Source organism: Micropterus dolomieu, linkage group LG17 (genome assembly GCF_021292245.1).
Source record: "Micropterus dolomieu isolate WLL.071019.BEF.003 ecotype Adirondacks linkage group LG17, ASM2129224v1, whole genome shotgun sequence".
In the NCBI taxonomy this organism is placed as follows: Eukaryota; Metazoa; Chordata; class Actinopteri; order Centrarchiformes; family Centrarchidae; genus Micropterus; species Micropterus dolomieu.
Window position 1 is genome coordinate 22,444,933 of NC_060166.1, and position 23,351 is coordinate 22,468,283.

A 23,351-nucleotide genomic window follows, 5' to 3' on the forward strand; every position below is an offset into this window, starting at 1 on the left:
GTCGGTTGGAGCTTGAACTGAGCTGGGGTGCAGCTGGACCTTGAGCTTGGCCTAGTCCAGCTCTGCAGTGAGCAGCCTCTCAAAAATTAATGGTTTAGAAAAAGATTAGGCGGGAACTGTATCTGTCAACTCTTCTCATCCACTCATCTTCTTTTTGGTTCAACTTAGGAATTGAAAAGAAAAACACCTTTTACTGAGTCAGTGCTGCCACAACTTCTGCCAACTGTGTACTCAGATAAGGATGTTGTGTCTTGGTATGATAATTTGCCTGAATTTTTTAGAAGATTCTCCCTCTCTCTTCTGTACTTCCTTTCAAGTCATGCACATGGCTTAGACTAACCTAAAAATCAGTCAGCAGCTTTGAAATTCCCACTGGCCTTTGGCACAGGGAAATATGTGAAGCTTTTGCTAAACTGTTGATGTTTTTTTGTTTTTTTTACTAATTTATCACAATGTAACTTCTAATAGAGAAACATGATGAGTAATTTGCAACTTCCATATTACAAACTGGACTCTTATTATTAATGAGCAAGCTGGTCCCATAAATTTGATATCAAACTGCTTTAAAATATTACATAAACCTAAAATGTTTTGTACACTTTAGTGTTGAGTGATGTTTTCATTAAAACACTAATCCACAATGTGTGACAATACTGATGTGATCATAATGACAGGATTTTTTCCCTTTACCAAATTACCAATAACTTACTGACAACTGTAATTTAGTTCTGCAAATGAAACACTACAGTCTACTGACATAAAACACACAAAGAATTTGGTTGAATAATTTACATTTGTGCCTACAATAAAATCATGTCCAAATCAAGCTGTCATAAAATAGATTAATAGACCATAATATTTGATTGTGTAATTCACATAACATATAACCAGTTTAGCCATATTTACCTCTCTGATGTAATGTAAAAGATGAAACTGTGTACTAAAAAGTACACAGTGTGGAATCCTTTTTTGAATCCCTGCACTATTCTTAATGTAACAGTGACGACTTAATGTGGGATTAATGTAGAAAACAAGTATCCAGGCATTCATGAATATCATTTTTGAAAAGGTCAGAAATGATGGTTCTGTAATGATAAAGGATCTCCTGCAGCAGAGGAGGAAAGCGAATGTGTGTGTGTGTGTGTGTGTGTGTGTGTGTGTGTGTGTGTGTGTGTGTGTGTGTGTGTGTGTGTGTGTGTGTGTGTGTGTGTGTAGGGGTGTCGGTTGGAGGTGTGAACTGGGCACGTGCACTGCGGGCTAAATGAGAAGGCAGCAAGATTCCAATTCTCCTCCTCTTGCAGGTCACACACTGTGATCAGCACGAGCATACAGGTAATTATAAGCAATCTGTTCTGCACTTTTTTATCTCTCCCTGTATCTCTGACATGCATAAAATACAGAGCTGCAGCAATCCAGACAGGTAGTGTAGAAAGGGCAATTTTAAAACATATATATCTTTTGAATGGATGGGCATTCATACATGTATGTAGGTGTGAGTTCTATCAGCTGTTTGACTAAGCAGCATATGCAAGTCTCTCAGAATGTGTTGATACCTTAAGACAGTTGTTCTCAAACTGGTGGGGTAGTACAGAGACACTGCAAGGGGGGCATGGTTGACCAGAGGAAAAATATGGAGAGGAGCTAACTTGAATGAACATAATTTATGTAGGGAAATAAAAAACCAAGAGTTTGCTGATGCTGTCATGCTAACCTTTATGATTTATTTTATTTCAATCGAATTCAACTTGATTTCATTTTTAGTTGTTGCTCCCCCCTTATTTGTTGACTCTGAAGTCTCTGGAACTCTATTGGAGTTCATTATGCATTAGCATTATGATTCCCATCATTTTCATACTCATTAAACCATTCGGTGAGCCCTCATGCTCTATGGATGTAAGCATTGTGATCCTGGAAGAGACCACTCCCGTCAGGATAGAAAGGTTTCATCATTGGATAATGGCAATCTCTCAGAACAACTTTGTATTGATCTGCAGTGACCCTTCCCTCTAAGGGGACATGTGGACCCAAACTACGCGAGCAAAATGCCGCCCACAGCATAACAGGGCCACCGGATCCTCTCAAGTAGGGGTCAAGCATTCAGGCTTTGGTGTACGCCACTTATGCATTTGCCCCTATGTCAAGAATATAGTGAAAGATGACTCATTTGACCATATCGCTTTTTTTCACATCTCTGTAAACCAACGCCACGGTTTTTACACCACGGTAACACTAGCCAGCTGAGTGGTCTTTGTCACTGAAGCTCCTGCCATTCGCGCCCCAACAATGAACCCTCTTTCAAAGTTCCTTAGATTTCTGTTCAGCGTTTTTATACATGCCACAGAGCTTTACTTTACCACACAGTGCACGTGTGGGGAACCATCTGCATTTGTTATGTTTCTCCACTAATTTTTTTCATGTTTTTCCTTTAATTTGTCTTTAATGTGTCTATGGATTTTCTTTAGAGGGATTAAAAAAATATGTCTTCTTCTTCTTTAAGAATGGGTTAAATGTCCAGCAGTCTTTAGAGATAATCATATGTACCCACCTCCAATATATGCATAGAAGCATATAGATGACAGCAGCTGGAGAAACTGTCATTGTTTTTATAACACATAACCAATTTCAGGAGCCTGCAACATCCAATTCTGGAGTACATACATTAGACCTAGCTGCTACTACATAAAACATAAATACATTTACACCTTATGCATAGTTTTATCACTATGTCACTATGCTCTATAGCCTATAAAATATCAACTAGGGAATTTATGCAAAGTAATCAAATCTAGTGCAATCTACAGTCGTAATATAACATCCCTTGTAGCGCATTTATAGTAAAATAGATGCAAAGCGCTTACACTCATAAAGGGTCAGCCAGCCATTGGGCACCATTAAGCCAAGTGTGGCTGGCCATTGCTCAATTTACTGCCTCTTCAGCCTAGCGAATCAGTGATTTCGACCATTTAGTGCTCTTCCTCCATAATTTTCACCCTTGCCTCTTCCGTTCTTCTTCCACAACCAAAACACACAAAGGCTGTCAACACCAAATCACAGCAAAAGAAAAACCTCTGCGGCACCAGCGCCAGTATTGTTTCTCAGACATTCTATTTTCATTTGTATTCCAAGCATATGATCAGACTGCTTAATCATATTCACAGCGGCATGAGAACGGTTGGCTGGTTTGTTTTGTACATCTCTATACAACGAGGTCATATACAGACTACTATCTATATCTTTGCTGTCACATATTGCACAGAACATTTGTGCACGTCTGGGTTATGCTGACTGTCAGCTGTATTGCTGTGTTGGCTGTGTCTTCATGTGCAACTGTTAAAAGGCATGAGGTGATCTGAGCCAATGCATCAGTCCAGCTTGGTGTGTCAGAGCTCTAAAAATAACCGCTTTGATGCTAAGTTTAGCCGCAACATTATCAGTCTTACATACGGCCAATAAAATTATCCAATTATGTGAAATGTTTTCAAGCTGTGGCATGACCAGTGCAAAATCAAACATGCTAGTTTGTTGGTTTGTTAGTCAACCAACCCCTATATCTGCCTTTCCAGCCTGTAAATGTTTGCATGGCTTGAAACGCAAAAATGGCTGTGCTATTTTGGGGCCTTTTGATGTCAGTCTAGTTAATACAATTTTTCTGGGAATCTAAAAATGATCAGAGAAGGGCATACAGTGACTTCTCTTCACACCTTTTGCACAGGAACGTTGCCTCAGTTCACATTTGTGCTATTCATATATTGAAAATGAAGTGAGAACAGAGTTTTGAGGTCAACCTAGCTCATCATATCTAAAATGCTATTAACACCCGTACTGTCATCTGCTGTGCTCATCAGAATGAAATGAGTTCACAGATTAGACACAATCCTAGGGCGTTCGATTAGAGATTGAGTCTCTCTTCTCCATTCCAAATCTCTCCAGGAACTCCCCCTGAGGAGGCTGCCATCTGAATACTGATGTATTCATTCTCCCAGTCAGAACAGTCAGTGAAGAGCCATAATCCCAATTCCCCTGCGCAAGGACGTCCTCCTTGAACCATAATCACCCTTACATCTCTTATCAGACCCAGCCTGGAGAACATGATTAAAAAGTGTCCAGGACATACTGCCTCTGCCACCTGCCACCTGGGATATGACTGGTCGCCTCTGCCGCATGTCAATCAAGCTGAGAGGCGTGGATGTGCACTGACTCCCAACCCCCACTAGCCAATTAAAATGACTGGAAAGCCACATAGCATATGCCATACATTAGGGGGTCTCCGCAGAAATAGTGGGGTATCATAGAGGTACACATGTATTTTGATGAGGAAAGAGACAGCTTTGGAACTCTACAAGACTTAGTGACCACAAGGAGAAAGAAGAGTCGGTGGCAACTGATCTCTAGTAGTCTGGGGCAAATTACTGAAACTCATATCTCCCATAAAGAGAGAAAGATTAGGCAGGAGAATGGAAGAAGCAAGCTGAAAGGTCCTGGACTCAGGCTATAGAAAGAAAAATCTAGGTGCAACCGACTCATCCATGCAAGCAGATAAATCCAGTCTAGGGACCTGGAAAGCACCGCCTCGGAGTATTTCTCCTAAGTGGGACTACAGACACTGAAACTGTCCCCGGAGTGAAAATGGATGGCTTCTGTTTGGTTCCTATGGCTAATCAGAAAGAAGCTGCAAAATAAGACAGAAAGGGGAGCATGGCGCACAATGAGCATACAGAAGAGCAGAAAGGAAAATGGAAAAGGGGAATGTGTGCTTTAAAATGGAAAGAGCAAGAGAGACTAGGGGAAAAAAGGATGGGAAAAAAAGAGTAAAGGAAGAGCTCCAGCACCTTGGGACCTGACCAACTGGTGTCTTCTGTCACCGTAAGACAAATCACCAGCACTTGTTAAAACCTACATGAGAAATGAGTGCAATTTTTCTGCTAAGGATTACACTCTAGGGTTGAAGAATTTATTGTGCAACACAAGTCTCCCTCAGTCAGCATGAAGCACCCTACTCTACTGAGAACTGCTCTCATGACAAGGATGACAGGTTCTGGTTTTCCTTAGAAATATAAAGTACTACTACTCACTAGGGTTGCAAATTTTGTGCATTTTCTTTAACCAAGTTGAATGCATTCACAATCAATAATCGATTAATCATGATAATTATTAATCAAATGTATAAGAAGTAAAACGCATGTCCGTTTGTTGGTTTAAGTTTCATATAAATAATTTTAACGACACATAATTTAATAGAAACATTAATTCATGAAGCACAAATAATTTAAACAGACACAGGTTGTGACTTGACCTGCTAGCACGCTAGGTTGTCTGAGGTGTGTCTGACTGGTGCGACCAGTTAACGCAGTCCTACAGTCAGTTATAGCCAACTTGTCAGCTGAAAGTAACTGTGCCTTAAGCTCATCTTTCTTTTCGTTGTACTGCTTCTTAACGCCGCTAGTAATTGTACCTCTCAAGGGGATGCGATAGCCTGGTTTATTGTTGTTCAGAAGTTCCCGAAATCTGTAACTGTCCACCACATTTACAGGCATCATGTACTTTTCCACCATAAAGCAAAGCCTCTGAGTTGTTGCCTCTGCACGCTCATCACTACAGCCAGCCCAGTCTAGCTCACACTTTCGACATGCACTGCAACTGTCGGTCAACATTTCCCCTTGACTGTGATACACTACTGACAGTAGGTTTTCTGAAATGCAAAGATGAGGTACACCCTCTTATGATATAAAAGTTCATAGGTGTGAGCTCCAGAGGGATAGTAACAAAAAACACAGTGTCAGTTGATACATTTTTAATCTGTTAAATTATTAACAGCAATTAATCTATTAATCATTAATCATGAACTTGATTTCTGAACATGAGTTCTAATTCTTATCTTAAAGAACTGGAGACAGAATACGAGCTGGTCGGGCAATGCTAGGAAAGGCTAGTTTCTTGCCTGAGGCACTATAAAATGCCCATTTGGACATGATTCAAAAGAGAATATTGATGTTTAATAAAATTCAAATTCACAAATCAAAGTGAAGTGCAAGGCTGCCAGCCGAGCTGGCTGGCATACAGGCCAGAGAGGGGGAATTGGGAAGGCACGGAGGGCTGGTTCACAAGATGGGGAGCTTTAGGAGTGATGTACCAGGATCAATTCTAACAATGTTAATTTTCTGCACGCACCAGTGGGAGAAGTACCCAAACAGAGATAGATTAATATGATAGTCGTCAGGGCTGAGACCTGGAGTGGGATGCCTGAGTTTTAGCTGAATAAATATTCATGATACCTGTTTAGTGACTTTTTCAGTCTATGGAAGTTAGCACACTCGTGTAACAAAGAATTTTTTTTTAATCAGCTATAGATACACACATGCTGACATACACATAGGCAACAAATTAAAGGAAACACCCAAAATTCTCCTTTATCTAGCTTCATTCAAGTTTCAGAAACTCTACTGGAGGGATAAACACCATTCTTCCAAAAGATACTCCCTCTTTTGGTGTTTTAATAATGGTGATGGAGAGTGCGCTGTCAACTCTAAAATCTCTCTCAGGTGTTCAACTGAGTTGATATCTGGTGTTTTTGCACTACTTGTTGTTTGTGGCTGTTAAATCAGGAATGAAAATATCTGTATGCCGCGACTCGCTGCAGGTTTTTTAAATATTGTCTGATTTCACAGTGGCTGACCATACACATCCTGTATTACTGCTGCTGTTCCTGAGTAAGTTTTTTATTATCTCGAAGCCACTGGAGCCTTATTATAAAAAGTTCTCCTGTCTATCTCCAACTGACTAAATCCACGGCTCTATATGTTTAACAAAATCCTGCCCTGGCATAATTCTGGTGGAAGGAAGATAATGTTTTACAAAAGGAATATGCTTCATTTAAATAACTAACTAGTCAGTGGAGAAGAAGAATGTAGTAAAAGTTGTAATTTGTTTTTGGGACATCATGTCAGCATATTTCTACCCTTCTGCACTATTTTGTGAACTAACTGAACAATAGCAACAGTCTGACAACATGACAGGGTCTAATTGAACTGTGTTCCTGTATTGACAGATTCGTACATTTACTTACATTTTATGGATCATCACCAGAATGACACAAAATGGTAGGTAGGGACTGGCTGCTATGGCAACAAGTATCGCATAGCCAGGATAGTACTGGATAAAAGCTGAGGAAAGTTTTTTCCTGTGCACACTAAATTACACTCCCCTTACAAAGTGCGGTCCAAACGAAGCTTCTTGAAAGACTCTGCTATTAGGTCTGATATCAAAAAGCAAAGCCCCATCATGCAAATGGTTCTGCACTGTACTGATCTCAAAAAAATCCCTGGCTGTTCAAGCCATCTGTGAAATTAGAGGTTAATCATGGATGATTACATAGAGAAAAAAGTGGGCAATATCTGTTCAGTCTACTTGCATATCCGTTATTAGTGTGCAACTTTAATGTGTTACTGGTTTGCAGTAGTGAAAATCTAACCTCCCTTGTAGCATCATAATGAGGGCGAGGCTATAGCAAAGAGACCATTTGTCTGTGTCAACATAGAGAAAAGGGAGATTACACATCTCTCCCTTCCTTATACTTTAGCTTGAGACTCAGGCCATTTCAGAGTCCATTATACAGGCCGTCTTTGAAATCCACCCTGATGTACGCTGACCTAAAGGGCTTTGTGAGTCTACGTGAATGAATGGCTGCCAACTGCCTGACTCAAGGAACCAGCTTCAGTTTACCTTTGAAGAAAATGATCAATATGTCCTCTCATTTATACACTGTATGCCACTAAGAGGAGGAGACTGAGGAGAGAGTGCATAAAACAAACTTTTCTTATAACCTAAAGCATATATATTTTCACGTACATTAAGTAATTGAAAGTATTTGCTGTATGTGTGTTTATCCATCCATCCATCCATCTGAAACTATCTAAACTAAGTATCCATCCATTTAGTTTTCAATTTCTAAATCTTATTTTCAATGCCAAAATTTAATGTCACTGCCTCGCAAATTTTGCTAACATCAGCCCTGCTGTACAAGAAAGTGTAGTATCTTTATACCAACAGAGACTAAGTCTGGGTCACTACTACGCTGGCAATGATGGGAAGGAAAGCATACATGGTGTGTCCATCTAGGTTTTCTGTTTTGTCTTGACCACAGGTAGATCAGAATCCCTGCAGGTGCTTTATCTGCAGCCTGCCTTGCACATATTCTCCCTCTCATTCATCACTGTCTAAGCAGTTGACAAGTAGTGCAGTGGATATGGATCATCTTAGACAGTCAGATGAACCACTCCCAAAGGCACACTGTGCACACACACAGAGACATACAGTCGTAAGAAAAATGAGAAAAGACATAAGCCCAAGAGGAATCACATATACTGTAGGTCAGTGATTCTGAACGACCAGGCCATGACCTGGTACTGGTCTGTGCTGTGCTTGCAACTGGGCTGCAACGATGTTATGTGACAAAAGCATACAACTTCTGAAAAAAGTACAGCCCTGTGTAGGCTGTTCAGCTCTCATCCCCAAGGATATGTGTTTTTAGAATGGGGGCCCTGTAGTCACTCTCTTTCCATTACATTTTCAAAACTGCTTAAGTATATCTGAAAGAGGATTTGTCTTGTATGTACTCTCAGGTTCTCAAATGCCCCCTGAAGCACACCAGTTTCTGGGTAAATGACATGTCTTTGCCTTCATTGTCGCTAGTTGCTACACGTATGCTTCAGAGGCTAAAGGATGGATGTGCGGTAGCTGGTTAACCTTCACAACTTTGGGGAGTTGGGCTCCCATGTCCAATCCATCAATTGATCAAGAGCGCAATGAGACCATGAATCTTACTTCACTTTTCTTGTCAGCACATTGCAAATGGCCCTTGCAGACGTAATATCATGTTTGCACAGCCTGGCACTTATTCTAAATAGAGGCAGAAAACTCGATTTGGCTTTCCACTATAACTTTTTTCAGTGGACTTTATTTACTATTAGGACTGAAATTCGAGCACTCTTTCTATTGGATGGATGCAGAAAAACAGACCAACAGAGAAACTGGCTAACTATTGATGAGTTTTTACATCAAACTTTTGCTATGTGTGCTTAAAATTTTGTTCCGATAATACACTCTCTGCCTACTATATTATGTACACCTGTGCAATCGAATGCAGTCCAGTCTAACAGCTCTGCTACATATTCTACCTTTACGAAAGTTTATAATAGTCATTTTTTGTTAAAACTTTCCAAGAGGTGTTAATTCAGCTGTTTATTACAAAAGTCCTTATAGGCAAGTCATGCCACTCGGTAGCCATCTTGGCAACACCTTTGGGCAGTTTCGCCCAGAATGTACAGACCCACAACAGACCCTTACGTCAGTGGAACCACACGACTGGCTGAAATATGTTTCCCCCTTAGGCTGTTAAAAGTACACGATTGGCTTTCTAGTGGGAGGGTCAGGATAACCACCATCTTTGGCGTTACAGGTTTTCCCCAACGAGCTGTATTGAGGATGTGATGAGTGGCGTGTCTCCTCTATAAAACGTCTGTTATTGCTGAGGTCGTTGTGATTGTTGGTGTTATGCTGGACTGCATTATAGTCAAATGTGTTTCTAATATTCTTCCTCCTCGTGTCTATAAATGGTGTGGGAAAATTGAATAAAGAAGCTAAGGAAAAGAAAGTTCACAGAAAACAACAAAGTTGGATTCTTTACAAGTCTGAATGGTTCTACGTAAAATGAAGGGTGTTTAAGAAATCTGAAATTCCACAGGAGCTAGGCTTACACAAACTCTTTTTACACAACTACTCTCATTCTTGTCTCCCTACACAGCCCTGCAACGCATGTTCTGAGACACATAATTAAATGTTTCATTGCTCTTTCCTGCTTCTTCAGTTTGAAATCAAACACAGAGGAATACTACATCACATGCCTGCAGAATGTCACCTAGTATATACTGACTTTTGATCCCTGTAAAACAAATTGGTCTTTCCTAATCTGTGTTAGCAGCAAAATTTTTCTCTAACTTATTTTTGCAAAATGCAGCTAGCATTGTTACTGCAACAGTGAAGTCGATTCAGCTTGACTGAACATGAATCTGTTTGACCGAATGTGAATTAATTTTGACTGTGACTAAATCAGTGTTGACCAATGGGAGCTTGAATGACAAAGTAATATGTCCTCATGCATTTCAGTCAAAATGTTGTGCACACAAAATGCCAGAGCCAGTGAGAAATAACAAATACAAATATGCTCCATAGTGGAAAGTGAATCTGACGGTTTGAACCTTAAAAAAAACCTTAAACAGTGACACAGTTGGAAAGCTTGTTGTGCAGACACATAACTGACATCAAATAGCCACCTTTTAACATGACCTGTTCTCTTTATGTTGGTTCACTCATAGGCAAAGCAAAATAAGTATTTATAACTTGTGTATTTCAAAGGTATGTGGAGGCACAAACCCTATATTTTACTTTGAAATAAATTTGGTTAACAATGGCATCATCTATGGTTGAGTTAGAAAAATGGCTACAGCAAAACTGACAATGGATGAGATTGTCAAAGTCATACAGGATGTTTAAAGTCAACTTACTTAAAAGGAACTGTAAGGAACATTCACTGCCACTAAATCTCAGACCAAGACAAAACATACTGTAAATGTAAATGTATATGCTCTGTACTTGTATAGCGCCTTTCTAGTCTTTTGGACCACTCAAAGCGCTTTTACACTACATCTGCATTCACCATTCACACACTGAGCCTAAGTGCTCAAACAGAAACTAATATTCACACACATTCATACACTGGCGGAACAGCCACCAAGGGCAATTCGGGGTACAGCCCACCAGACTTTATCATCGTAAAACACACATCTTTCAAACTGGGCAGACACAAAATAAAACTCAACCAAAACTGTCTAGTTAGTTTTTCCACTTCTCCAGAAAACACCAACTCTGGTTTGGTCAAATTAAAAAAATAGAGCTTCACAACTAGGGACGCATGCACTAACATGCACTCACAGCCAGACCAGCTACCAAAACAACAACAAACAGAAGCTCGGATGCCAGCGCACACAGAGAGGGTGTGATGTCATTTTCTGCTCCGGACTAGAGATGCAACGACTGCAATTTTCTTGGCCGGTTGTGATTTTTTAAAAGTCTGACCTGCCAATTCCGATTTTGGCCAATTCTGATTTTCTTCTAATATCTAAGAACTATAATTGACAACATTCACAGAAATTTTTTTGTAACTTTACTTTAATGGAAAATTATTTCTTACTTTCTTTATTAGGATCCCAATTAGCACACGCGTTGGCCAATTCACCTTATTTTAGTATTTATTCACAAACTACTACTAATCTGGTCACCTTGCTTTACTCCTCTATTTACTTTATTCGTCAAAACCCAACACGGCTGATCATGGCTGATCAAGTTGAAAACTGGCTGATTCCGTTCACTGGCCGATTGATCAGTGCATCTCTCCTCAGGACGCCATTACTCCACTATATCTTTACATAGCAAATAGTTGCTATATTAATTTAAAGAATCTCATTTACAGAACATTTAACTAACAAATCTTAAACTGGCATATTTCTTCGATGGTTGTTAAAAACACTATGTTAATTGCCTTGAGAAACCGCTACCACAGCTTCTGTGTCAAGTAACAATGAGGTTAGGGCAAACCAAAAAATCCTAGTGAACATCTGTGGATCTACGCCAGCCACTGCAGCCCTCCAAGGATGTGCCCTAAACACTCAACCTTGAAAACTGTCCAGTAGTGTATAGTATGAGTGGAAGTGACGGTGGAGAGGAATACCTTAGTGCTATTAGGATGCTGTGTTTATCATGTGAAGGACACTGTTAGTGTAACCTTGAGCAAATGCATCCACCAGCTATATTAGCACGATGAATATGTTAAATGTGACCTATGGAAGCAAGGATAAACACAGGAAGCCTGTTTTAAAAAAGAAATGCCATATTTAATGTGTGCTGAGCATAGCGTGTGAGCATTCAGTCATGAGTGTGAGCATGCTGCAGTGACGGCTGGCTAACTGAAGTAAGACAGATGCAGAGCACAACAGCGCTGTTCCTACTCACATGAAAAGAGCCTTCGTTAAGGACTAGTGATTGTCACTCTGTCCCTTCACTGTGAGGCAGAGAGCAGCTGATGATAATTAACCTTCAACACAATCACCCAAGACCTCGGAAAGCAATGTCACACAAACCCTAACAGCCGAGCCATGTTTTCACTCGTGTAACACACCTGTAAATTGAAAAGAAATGTCATACTGTAACACAACTGTTACTGAGTTGATATGGTCTGTATTGAACCCAAGAGCGACCCCAGGAGAAGAATATCTGTATTCTGACATACCCATAGACTGTATCAAAGAAGTGAATCTGTTTGTGGATTACTATTTTGATGACTCTAGTTTTGCACATTTGTCGTTGCCATCTAGGTTTTTTAGAACCAGACATTACCATATTTGGATGGGAGGGTGGAGGTGGGGGGGGGGGCTGCTGGCCATCAGAAAGAATGCAGGTTTAAGGCACTTCAGCATTGGCCTCACTTTTTAGACCTGGAGGTACCCTCTTGGGCTGTCTAAATAAAAGGCACAAGATGGTACCGACCATGTCTTCTTATTTTGGGTTATCTGGGTGCACAAGATACATTTGCCTAATTTTGTCTGACATTTTCTTATATAAATCTTCAATTCGTCATAGCTTGTTCCGCAAGTGTCAAATTAACTTTGCCAAACTGTCACAGTTAGTTCAGTGCGCCTGATTAAGTGACTTAATTGTTTTGTACAATCAAGGTATATTTAGTTTACTGAGACTTATAATACATGGTTCACTGGAGGTAGAATAACACAGTCTGCATTTCTTACTAAAGCACAGAATTTAAGATGCCTCCTAATCTAATGATTTCAAACATACTTAAACGTAGATTTCAAACAACATACTGACTCTGACTGACCAGTGTGAGAGCAGAAATGCCACAAGACAACATACACCGCCAATTAAATTGCTATGAGAATTACAAATCTCTCAACAAATCGTCATATTTGTTTCATCTTCCTGACCTTTCATCCAACTATTGCAGTAATTTCTCACAGAATTGTGGTTCAGATGTGTTTATCTGATAGATAACTTGAATAAATAGCAGGTTCCTGTTTCTGCAAATGAGGGGTTCACCTTTCCTTTTTAAGTGCCGCTACCTTAATTATAATTATTTGTTTCGCTATGAAACATTTAACAAATAGTAGTGGTAGAGGTTATTTTAATTACCTTAACCATAAATATTCATCACAATAAAATTCTGTATATTAAATTAGATATTTCTAGAGCCATTCTCCAGTATCAGTACTGGGGCTGATTGAGGCAATTTATTTGAATGATTTATATATTTAGTTTAATATAAAACAATAAAAGGATAAAGTATCGATAGCCTGATCCACTTCCAGTCATTTATTTATTGTAGTCTACAGGTCAACAAATAGAAGTCTGCGGGGCAATTCTGGCTCCTGAATTGCTGGAAATGTGTGGGATATTAAAAATAATGCAATATTATAAGAACTGGAACGATTTACAAGCCCAAAAATCTGGCCTTTGATTGTTAAAACAGCTGAACTATAAAACACAGGATTGCAAACGAGTGACCTCTGGAGCACACAAACAAATAAATAGGAGCCAGTGAGGGAAGTGAGCAGCAACACCCATCTCAGAAAAGGAGGCATGAAACAGGGCCATGAAAATCACAAACAGGCCCAGGAGGAGACAAGAATTACATTCACACCGGATTACTTAATCTGTCAGCATTTGCTCCTCCACCAAGTGCAGCATAAAAACAGAGCCATAATGCTTTGTTAATGCCACTAATAATTGAAATCTGGTATGTTGCAGGAAAATCCGTAAGTGGAATCCCCATGGCCTGAACATATGTGAGACAGACTTCACCTGCAGGCCGCTCCTCTGTTAACTGAACTACCTTCTTGCTTAGGAACAGGTGTGCTACTGGTCTGGGACTTGGACTAGCCCTTTCTGTGCCATCCTGATGCTGAAATGGGTTACATCAAGCTGTGCTAAGCGGCTGCTCCTTCCACTCTTTAACAGTACTCTATTATTCTAACATCTGTCAGTAGGTGGATGGTTTGTTAAATTTAACTTCAACAGAACTAATTTAAAGATAATTGTAGGCACCTGTCTGCAGCAAGTCAAGTCAATTTCCATTTCAAGGCTTTAAATAGAAAGCAGTATCACTTGAATAACATGGTGTTATTTTTTTAGGTCTATTTAGGGATAGGTAATAGCTCAATGTAATTGTTTATTTCCTTTAAGCTGAAACGTATCATACATTTTAATAGTATATTCAAACAATGTGATTAACTTACTTACAAATTTCTGTTGTTCAAATTAATGATTCTAACTTAAGCACACTTCAGTAACGTTACTAATTATTGTTTTATTCAGTCCAAGAAACATTCAAACGATTTGTGGGTTTCTTCTAAAGTGTTGGTTACTTAACTTACCTAAGTTAGCTGGATGCTGAACTTAGCCAGGATTTAACGTTAGCCTAGCTTTCTAACAGGCAACAACCAGACATTCTGACCTTTTTATATACAGACTATGATTCTGATCCACTAAAATTAACAGTTGAAATTAAAGTAAATTTAACATACCTTAATTATTCTCGACCACCTTTCAGAAGACCTTTAGCGTCGTTTTTTATCAATGAGAACCTACGGTGAGATCGCACACTTGTATGCTATGTTCAATGTACCTTGGAAAAAAAATTGGAAAAAGCGGCTCCTCAGTTAGGGTATCACCATTATGCACGGTCCTGAACTGACCTGCTTCAATTTATTCTGTCGGCTCAAACAACAAACAAAGAATTATATCACAAGCCTTAATGATTGTACATTTTATATTCATTATCTGCCTCACTAAATTCAATAGTGTGATTGACTAAAGTGGTCTGGATTCATATCACAACGGTTTTAATTGCCTTTATATGCTCAATGTTAGATCATGCATAAAAAGATTAAATAGACTCTCACACAGGTAGGGTGTATAGAGTGTATAGAGTGTATAGAGTGTGTACAAGGTACATTCTTGATTTTGGAAATAATAGTTTGATCATCTTAGCTCAAAGGTCAAGGTTACACGCTACTACTACTATTACTACTACTGGAGCTTTCAACCGCATCTCACAGTCTTCATCAGTGGATGGAGTTTTGGTCAGTTGTCATAGAGTTGTTCTCAGTTGTAATCTATCAAAACTAAAAAGTTTTTTTTATTTCTTTCTTTTTAACTATCTGGCAGCACAAACCTGTAATTTGTTTAATTTTCCAATAACACTGAATTATTCTTAATGCGATCATCCTAATTACTAATCCCCAAATGGTGGTACTTTTGGCTTTTAAAACTCACTCTCTGTTTTGGAACAAAACTCTGCTAAAACTGGATTTGCAGGACGACAAATTGTTGATGTGTACTCAATTCATGATTGCATATAGCCAATTCAAGATTATCACCATTACCATTATTTAGCTGTGAAACTTCAGTGTTCCTCTGAGGCATCAACAGTGGCACTTGGCATCAAACACTGTGTGAGCTTGAGTTGCCAAGCTGCAGATAAACTTATGAACATGAAATTGATTCTGTTGAGCAAATATCTGACTTAACAAGACAGCCAGCGAAGCAGTTTGAGTTTATGGATGCAGCAGTTATTCATTTTGGGATCCATACAAAGCACTTGAGCTTGCAGAAATGCTCGCATCCATTGTAGCAATAACAGGTGTTTACCTGCAGTTGCCAGTAAAGTTTTAAGTAACTTATTTTGCTGAAAAATGGGGAATAAGCAAAGCACAGATAACACTTTAGTCTATTTTACACAAAAAAGACAAAGTATTATCAACTATTGCTCAGTGGGAATAACATTTAACCAGGGGTGTAGAGGAAGCCAAACCCACATAAAAACGTCACACATTTATATTTGGAACACAAAATATCTTTGAGTAGGCCAGTTAGGCCTATTTGTTGTTCACTCATCAACCCATGGAGTTGTATGCAGATGAACTCTTTAATGGACAAAAGCATTTTGTTGAAATATACCTGTTGTTTGTGTTTATGGTTATAACATTTACTGCATCACTTCACATTACATTAATTATCTTTGAGATAATAAACAAAAATAGGGGTTTAAAAAGCTATAAAAAGATGACAGCCGAACCTGTGGATGCAACGAGTGGAGCCAAAACAGACACTTAATTTAACCACAGGGTGGTGCCAGAAATGAGCTCATGTGTTGATCCATCCTCTCTCACTAAATCTCATTATCCTACAACATAACGTTCAATCATTCCTTCTTTGCTACCTTTTAATAAAAAAAAATATCTTATGAGTAAAAGTCCAAACTTCAATTTTGTACGGACTGTTAAATCAACACTTAACCACAAAGGCAATCGTCCCCTTAATGAATTTACGCCTGATCTGTATCACTCCACTTAAAGTGAATACTTTATCATTATCATCCGTCACGACTGAAACGTCCTCGGCCTCTGACTCCTAGGCTACCAATTTAACGATTTGTCAACCCTTACTGAGACTCTGATCCGCGGTCTCCTACTACTGCTGCACGAGGACAGTTTCCGTTCAGCACCAGCATGCAACAATTAGGCTACAAGCAGGAGTTTACCAACATAACTGGCACATAGGACAATCAGAACAATGCACAGGGAGAGAAATCATGGCTGGTTGAGTATTTGGAGTCTGAATCAGACGGGTTAAAACATTCATTTTGCCTCATTAGCGACCATATGATGGATAAGCAATGTCTAAACTTCTACTGCACAATGAAGCAGCCTATAACAGCCCAATAGGCTAATATAACAAAAGAGGTTTAGTCTGTCATTGACGCAGCTTATATCTTTCTCAATGTGACATCAAACCTTTTACGCATTCTTATTGTTTTGCATGTGGGGCTCTGAAATGCAAATTTTGACTTTAAAAACTTATTTGTCTTACCAGGTTATCTGTGTGCTCCCTCTTGTCTAGGTTTAAAATAAATTCTTAGTTAGTTTGGCTCAGCTTCTGTGTGTGTCCGCTGCCCGCAGAAACACGCCGTTTCGCAAGAAAAGCGTAATTGCGATGTAACTCAATTCCCCTCTGTATAGTTCTCTGGGTCTTGTTCCGCGCCTCCCTCTACCGCTGGGCAGATAAAAATGCGTTACCGATAAGATCAACAGCAGTCCAGTTAAATGTGATCTTTAGGTGACCAAATCAGTCCTCGTTTCGTGGGGGGCATTAGCGCGCCCGGTAAATAAAAAACATCCACATCCCAAATAGTTGGAAAAATATTCCACAAGAAAGGCAGCCCCGTTTTCCACACCGGCGAGAGTTTTATTTTCCCTATTTAGTCTTCACCACTTACGTTGCCTTGAAATCTGATAGGCCTACTGAACTGGAATCTATTTGGCTTATTCTAACGGTGCCGGTGATGCTGCGTCTCCTGCATCTCGCTTACCAGTAAGGTGAAGAGCGCAAAGGGAAAAAAAGCCAGGCAGTGATTTCGCTTTGTGCTGTGCTCCTTCAAACAACGGACCCGTGAAACACGCTCTGTGCCAAATCACCTCCTTCACATCTTGTGCTGTGGATGTAGTCCCGCACAGTCACTCGGCTGTATCCAATGCGGTCCGGTGGAAAGATGCAGAGCAGACGGAGGGTGCAGGCGAAGTCTCGTCCCTGCCTCTTGCGCGCAAACACTCACTCACAGTAAAGAGGGGATTTGTTTTTTTTTTTTGGTGATGCCTTCCTCTCACCGCGGCTGACTAGACGTGAAAGGCAAGACGCTCCGGACTCTTGATGCATTTATAGGAACGTTGAGAACTCCGAAGCTTGTCAGAGATGCGTTTGTTAAACACGAGAAAGCAGCCTGCAGCGACGGAAAGCTCATCTGACGTGAAATCAAACGGACATATTAGCGGGGATAAGTCCATCTTTTTAAATGTGGCTGTGTACTGGAAGGTTCAGTAGTGGTTAAAATATATAATTTATCATGAGGCAATAAAACCACCCAAACAACAAACAAAAAAATGCACAATAGGTGCAGAGAGGACTTGTGACATTGAGGCAAATGTAAAAACATCATTTTGATGCAACTTGCTATAAATAAATGTATTCCTACCAGGTTTACTGCACCCTGGGGCACATTAAAATGTAAACATATTTTTCACTATCTTTAACCAAATCCACTGGGAATGCAGCAGCAACATTTGGAGGGCACAGACAGAGTAGCAACAAGGTGTTCTCCCTTCTGAACAAAAGTACAATATAACCCCTACAGAAGACTTCCTACTGACCTTATTGCAACAAACAGCCTTGGCTTGCACTTTTACATCTGTCATGGCCTGTGGAGATTAAGTGGGTGAGAAATAAGGTCATGCTGCTGCTCCATCTTGCCCTTTGACTGGCTGTCGGTTAAGTATTTTCTTCATACAATCTTCTGCACTCATCAAGACTCCAGAGTGGTCACCAGCTCATTGTCCAGTGGGAGAAATGGTGAGCTGCAGCTACAGAGGGACGTCCATTCTGTGCAACATGCAGATGATTCGCACGCTCAGTAGCAGTGGACTTAAAAGTCTGCTTTAGCACCAAACACTTTCGTTGATGAAGGTTGATGGAACTGCTTCTGAGAGCTGTGAGGGGACATCTGAGAATAATGTCTTCTAATATTTTCACCAAAGCCCACCACCCCACCCTCAATGTACCCGCTGGTCATAGCATATGTGTCGTTGCAGTGGAGGGGCCTATAGAGAGATACTGAAGAGCAGCCTGTCCACATGCAAACATATTTCTCAAAAAAGAATTGCTTGGAGAATCGAAGAATCGTGTCACGTACAAGCAGATGGGAGGAAAATAAGTTGAGGGAGGCTTCTCCTATCAAAGCCGACTGGGGATGCTTTCTTGTTGCAGTTGCAACATATCAACAGGCCTGTTTAGATATAATAATAATAATAATTTTTATTTGTAGAGCAATTTTCAAAAACAAGTTACAAAGTGCTTTAACAAGTGTAAAGACAATAATACCCAAAAGACAATAATACAAAAACAATACAAGATAAAAGCATGAAAATATTGAAAAGACTAAAATACACGTTTAAGATAAATATAAACTTAGTAAAATAGAATTTAAAAAAAGGGATAAAATAAAGTCAAATACGATCGGTAAAGGCTCTCCTATAAAAGTATGTTTTAAGAAGGGACTTAAAAGAGTTCACTGACTCAGCTGACCTGATTTCCTCGGGCAGGCTGTTCCAGAGCCTCGGGGCCCTGACTGCAAACGCTCTGTCCTCTTTAGTTTTCAGTCGAGACTCTGCAACAGACGACAGACCTCTGCCCGAGGACCTCAAGGTACGTGCTGGTGTGTATGGGACTAAAAGTTCAGAAATATAACAAGGCGAGAGGCCATGAAGAGCTTTAAAAGTGATCAATAAAATTTTAAAGTCAATTCTAAAACATACTGGGAGCCAGTGTAATGAAGCTAAAATAGGGGTGATGTGGTCATATTTCTTTGTTCTGGTTAAAAGCCTGGCAGCTGAGTTCTGGACAGTCTGGAGTCGATCAATAGATTTTTGGGTTAAACAGGTGAAAAGGCTGTTGCAATAATCCAGGCGTGATGAGATGAAGGCGTGTAAAATGGTCTCGTTTACCTTAAAAGTTAACATAGATCGAATTTTTGCTATATTTCTAAGTTGATAAAAACATGATTGAACAAGCTTTGTGGTGTGCTGCTCGAAATTTAAATTACTATCAAACCAAACACCAAGGTTCTTTGCCACAGGCTTAATGTGATTTACTAGGGAACCAGCAGATGGCAGTATTTGATTTGCCATCTGCTGGGACCCAATGACCAGGATTTCTGTTTTGTCTGAGTTCAGCTGGAGGAAATTATTTGACATCCATTTTTTAACTTCACAAAGGCAGTTGTTAAGTGAACTCAGCATTCCAGGGTCTGTGGATCTGACGGGCAAGTATATTTGTGTGTCATCAGCATAAATATGAAAAGAAATGCCATGTTTAAGGATAATATGTCCAAGGGGAAGCAGATGGGAATGACAGTATAGCACTGGGAATGAATTATACTGTAATATGCACAAACACGGTAGCAGATTTGCTATTTCCTGAAGTGCATTATTACTAATGCCATTTACATACCATACAGTCAGCTACGTGTCAGTATTTTATGATCTGTTATTGATAAAAAAAAAAAAAATCAGCCTGCGTCAAGAAGGACTCAATGAAGCGGTACAGCATCAGTATTCTATGTGACCAGAATGGAAATGTATTGCGATATCGGTGTCTAGTAATGCAGGCTGAGAATTAATTTTTCAGAAGCCCCCCGGGAAAAACACCAAACTATGCCGAATATGTATTCGGCTATTTGCTATTCTCCAAACTTATTGGCTAAATCACTATTACTATGTTGCATAATAAGGAGTTTGTCCCTGTTGACCACAAAATGAAATCATAACAGGTTGATTTGACATGCTGTCACTCAATAACAAGGCGGAGGAGTCACTAAATGCTTTAGAGATGTAACCTGTGGATTAAACAGAAACAGATATCTTCTTCCAAGCGTTTTTTCTGCCTTGTCAAAACCTGGTGTTTCAACAAAGGTTCAGTCAGTAGCGTGTGTTAGTAGCGGCTAATGTAGCCTCGGGCTGCTAGCCTCCGATGAGGCTCTAATGAACAACAAAAACAAAGGAATTTGCCTTACCGTTCCAATACTTTTGGAGGGGAATGTAATTCTTCCCCTTTTCTAAACTAGGGCTGCCCCGACTAAAGCTTTTCCTAGTCGACTAGTCTTGACACATTTATGGCATTAATTTAATTTTCAAAATTGGGGTGGTGATGGCGCAATGGATAAGCCACATGCCTTTGGTGTGAGAGACCCAGGTTCAATTCCCCACTGTGACCATTGTGTCCCTGAGCAAGACACTTAATCCCTAGTTGCTCCAGAGGTGTGTGACCTCTGACATGTATAGCAATTGTAAATCGCTTTGGATAAAAGCGTCAGCTAAATGCAATGTAAAAATACATTTTTGGGGGCATCAGAAAATGGTTTGCCATCCAGGGCTGACAAATAATGTTATAACATTGTTAACACTGTGTTACATTACAGAGAACATTTTACTAGGAGCACGAAGCCAGCCACCCACTAAAGCAGCAGTCAGTAACAACTGAACATTTGCAAAACCTTCCACATCTCTCTCTGCTGCTCACAGCACTCCACTAAGTCCCACCCACCAAAGCCACAAGAAGAAGCCGTTGGCCCTTTGAAACCTCATCTCACATAAGGCTCGCTCTCCACAACGAGGGCCTCGCCAAAACCCTGGCCCTTCTTGCATCGACTCGTCTTCTCAAAGACACCCTTCCGATGCTTCGCGGCCCAGGCCACATCACCCCAGGCTTCAGAGGCAGCTGGATGAGAGCCTGGCTAGTCCACCACTGTCAAGTTATCCGTCAGTTTGGCATCATACCTCTTTGGCACTTGTCGATGCGAGCGCCATGGCGTCAAACATAATGAGTCCAAACACTGTTGTTGGCAAATGAGGGAGGGGCAGTTCTTTCATTGCTGGTGGTTGACTCCTCCTGGCTCTGATTGGTTGTTTTGACTCAGGGGCGGGGGATTCAAATATGTCAAAAAGTCAATGATTCGTAATGTGTCCGAGCTACCAGCAAGAAGACTGAACATTTTTAAAAAGTATTTCAACACAGACTCGTTCCAAAACAGGAATTAATAACATCCAGCTACACAAGAACAAATACTTGCGGACTTATCAACACGATGAATGATGTATAATGGTACTTACAAATGAACTCTGTAGAAGTTACGTTACTCATGAATTAAGATGGACGGCGTTATCTCTCATGTCGGACGTTTATTGAACAGCCTCTTCACACAAAACTGGTACTGGTACAGTCAGCTAATAGGACTGATTACTGGCATGCCACCTTACTACCAGCTAGTACATTCACCAGCAGTGCGCCGCTAAGTGACATCCACGATACAAGCAAAAAGGTCTGTGTTGCAACAATCCCCTGATCCTTTTGTCATGGTGACAAGGCGCAGCAAACAAAAGAAATTAGTCGATGAGAAGGACAGTTTAATTGACTTGGGGGCAGCCCAATTTTGAACCCCCATCCGCCTAATCATTTTTAAAGTAAATTTAAAAAGCAAAGCTGAAAACCAAGTTGTTATTAGTTATAAGTACTGAGATATAGTATATTTTACAGAAAAAAGAAATAATTAGAAGACATGAATCCAATAATTTGCCAAACAAAAATATGCATAAAACACAAAGCATGAATTATTACAATTATTTTGTGCATTATAGAAACATAATAATACATATGTGCAATAATGCAATACAAAGTATATAAATGATAAAAGTAACTGTTTTACTGACATTGGAGTTCATATTCTGTCTATCATTAATACATTACTGACCAGTAGCTGGTTTTTAACGCGCACAAGTCTACCCCCTCCTGATAACTCCCCCCCCTACACACACACACACACCCTATGATCTTTAATAACTGGAGGCCCATTCCAAAGCTGCCCATCGAATCAAAAGCGTTTGAAAAAAGTAGCTGAAAATGAGCAGATGTACATTTTGAACCATAACATTTTGGAGCATGTTTCAATCATAACATCCCCATGCTGTCGGAACTGCTTTCATTACTTTATTGATCACTTAAAATGTAGCTCAGGTTCCCTTATGTATTAGACCTTGAAGGCAGCCTGTCATATTTGGGCTGAATTTCCTCCGGCTGCGCTGAAAACAAAAGGCAAACAGGAATGTTTTTGATCTTCTATTACTGCCTTTTACTTTTATATTGTTTTTGTATTGTGTTTTTCTTTTTCTTCCATGGTCTCTATTAATTACAAAAAACTGTCTGTTTGAAAGAAAATCTACGTAAATCAAATGTATTAGTGTTAATAACAGTTGGCCGGTTGTTGGAAGTTGTGCCTATGAAGTTGTGCCTTATACAGAATTCAATTTAAATTGTAACAAACATAAGTTTAAATAAGAGATTCATTGTTTATAGTTCAAAAATGTAATAAGCATGCCTAAAGTACAAATATTCTCTTCCCTTATGCTACTTATATAGAAATTGCAATATTGGAGATCGATCACCTCCCTCCCGGCGTTGTGAACTAATATTACCAAATGTTTATTTTAACTTAAGAAAGTACATTTTAAAAGATTCTTTCGTGTTTACTTATATTTTTAGCAATGAAACATTAACTCTCAGGGGTGCAGAATATTCCTTAACACCATGGGTGTGGTTTCTATACACACTAGCAACACATTCACACC

General features: G+C 39.8%; 1 protein-coding gene across 10 annotated transcripts in view; it reads right to left on the bottom strand.

Annotated features, from left to right (window-relative positions):
* Positions 1-23,351, bottom strand: part of grik4 (glutamate receptor, ionotropic, kainate 4) — a 353,258-nt gene that overhangs the window by 318,313 nt on the left and 11,594 nt on the right. Inside the window, exon 1 of one of the 10 annotated variants that reach the window (XM_046073781.1) lies at positions 14,646-14,722. The exons of the other annotated variants lie outside the window; for them this stretch is intronic. The gene's annotated coding sequence lies outside the window, so the exon portion shown is untranslated. Of the gene's footprint in view, positions 1-14,645; positions 14,723-23,351 lie in introns of those variants that run through there. 10 annotated transcript variants of the gene reach the window in all.